The 2,697-nt window shown below is 35.4% G+C and overlaps 1 pseudogene; it reads right to left on the minus strand.

The window, feature by feature from the left end:
• Positions 1 to 585: 585 nt before the first annotated feature.
• LOC140514692 (DNA replication licensing factor MCM4 pseudogene) lies at positions 586 to 1,918 on the minus strand (annotated as a pseudogene).
• Between the last annotated feature and the right edge of the window lie 779 nt (positions 1,919 to 2,697).

The raw sequence follows: 2,697 nt of genomic DNA on the forward strand, positions 1-2,697 counted from the left end.
AGTTCGAATATGGTTAAGAAGGCTCAGTTTGTAGGGGTGAATTAGATTCATCTTTTTCTACATAAGGCAGCTTAATAGCAAAATGATTAGAGTACTGCGCCTGGAGTCAGGAAGATCTGAGTTCAAATTTGGCCTCAGACACTTTCTTACTATGTGATGCTGTGTAAGTCACTTGACCTTTTAAACCCCATTTCCCCCAACTATAATATGGATCTAATAATAGCACCTGTCTCCTAGGGTTGTTGTAAAGTTTAAATGAGATCATGTTTGTAAAGTACTTAGCATAGTTTCTTGTACATGTGAATATTTAAATAACGTTATTTTTACAATAAGGAAAATTTTTATTTAAAGCATTTTAAAGAAACATATTTCATTATAAAATTGATACCTAATTAATATTTGAAAAAACAAAACAATTAGAGCTTAGTACTGTTTTAGACATCTAGTTGTGACACTGGTAGCAATGCTGTTAGCTGATGGTCAAATAATGAAGGAAAACCAGTAGTCTTACATAAGTCATCAAGTGAAATATCTTTGCCGAAAAGTTAAACAAATATTGCTAATTACTGCTTACATCTAAATTCTTCAAAGTAATTGAACAGTTTCTCCAGTCACTGTCAAAAAGTCATCATCAGCCAAAACACGTATAACTTCTTCAAACGTTTTAGGAATAGCTATGTCAGATTGCTCCTGAATATCTTCAAAGAGTTCCTGGTAGTTTAGAGCTGGTGTTTTTTTATTTTGATTGAATAAGATTCTTCAAAGCTTAATCTAACTTTTCTTTTCTTTTGCTGGATGTGCACTCATTCTGTACTGAGGATACAGTCAGGAGCATGCTTATGATGGAGGTGTTTTGCTTCTTCAACATCAATTGCTTCAACTTTGCTTGAAAATTGTACTTTGACATGAGCTTCTGACAAGTGTATCAATGATTCCACCTGATGGGAGTGAGCAGAAACTCATTCCTTTGCCACTTCCCATCTTCCTCTTGTCTTCATAAACCTCAATTAAACCCTTCTGGCTTTATTTTTGCTCATTCTAGGAGTAACAGAGTTGTGAGCATATATAATGGAGTCCTTCAGGGCTGCCATATGCATTAACTCCTCTTCTATTTGCTCTTCACCCTGGTAATGCAAGACAATCAAATGTGGGCAAGGCACCTGTCATAAGCTTCATCTTCAAGGTTCAGTATTAAGAAAATCAAATCAAATCTTGACAAGAATATATATAGAAGCTGAATATTTTCAGTGGTAGTTTTCTTAGGATTCCGTTGAGACTCTAAAGAATTAGCTGGTCTAAGATTAAGCATATAGTTGATAAGTAATTCCAGACTGAGAAATTGAGAGTCCATTGTTTCTTTACTTCATGAAGTACTAATCTTGTGCTTTCATTCATCTTGTAAAATTCAGTAATACACAGATACCATTGTCACTCAAGAACAGAGCACCAGTCTGCAAGACCAATTATCTTGTTGTTGGGCCTTTTATTATATAAGTAGTAAGACCACCTGCCTTAGAGCCTTTTCCAGATGTGTGCTTTTCTCAGGGAATAAAATTGTAGACAAATTTGTAGCATCTGAGATTTACTGGTCCCAGGATCCCCACACAGAAAGATATTGACCTCAGCAGGGAGTGTGTCTCTTCCAGAATGACTAAAAGCCTTTCTTTTTCCTCCAAATAGCTGAAGCAAAATGTCCTTTTTGATATCTTCATGTTCATAAATACTTGAAGCCAAGGCTGAATAAAGTCTTTCATGAAAGTCTGGTTCCATGGAAAGTTTTTTTAAGATTTTCCATTTGATTCTCTAAAAAAGTTTCTGTTCAGCTTTTTCATCAAGAACATGAAGATGTTTGGCAATCAGATTTATGACAGTGAATGACATCAAAGTGGGTCTTATAGACAGATTTGACAACACCCATTCAGTGATTAAGTCTAGTTAAGACATGAGGCAGAGAACAGCATCTTTTGTCTAGTCAAAAAACAAAATAAAACAAAACAATCCAGGAGGGGAAGACCCTTGGGGTTTATGAGTCAGTGCTGCTGAGTGCCTTTTCCAGGATCCATGACCTTTGTCTTCCTTTGTGCCCTGGTGAAGGTAACTAAAACAGAATAGCTGAAGAATGAAATGGCAGTGAGTGAAAAGTGGTTGCATGCAGAGTGGGATTCAGCTGGCTTATGAGGACTCCAACATACCTAAATAAAATAATGTTTGCACACTTAGCACATAGGTACATGTTGAACTTAATAAACGCTTATTTCATTCTTGGCTTTTATTTTTGGTCTCACAAATGCATTCTATCAAGTCATATAGATCAGATGAATATATTGATGAATGAACACAAATCCAGTCCTAGGAAAGTAAAAATGATATATGTAAAAAACATCATTGCTAAAACAAATAAAAATTTGTCTTAGCAATGCTGTCTTGCTTCTTTTTGACATGGTCTATGCCAGCACATAGAATAGGACATGGGAAATGATCAAGGAACTTTTTCCTAGTTTTCATTTCTGCAGATTTGTACTATGGAGTTATGACTTTCTCTACACTAGCAAAAATGTTTGTAGGCAAGACATTTTCTTTCTGACTTTCCTGGAGCTGATAAATGTGGATTCATTATTACACTTTTGCTGTCAGTAATCCTCAGTTCTAAGTAAATTGAATTCTCTGTGCCATAATTCTTTTCTTGTCTCAGCACCT

This window comes from Notamacropus eugenii, chromosome 7 (assembly GCF_028372415.1).
Source record: "Notamacropus eugenii isolate mMacEug1 chromosome 7, mMacEug1.pri_v2, whole genome shotgun sequence".
Lineage (NCBI taxonomy): Eukaryota > Metazoa > Chordata > Mammalia > Diprotodontia > Macropodidae > Notamacropus > Notamacropus eugenii.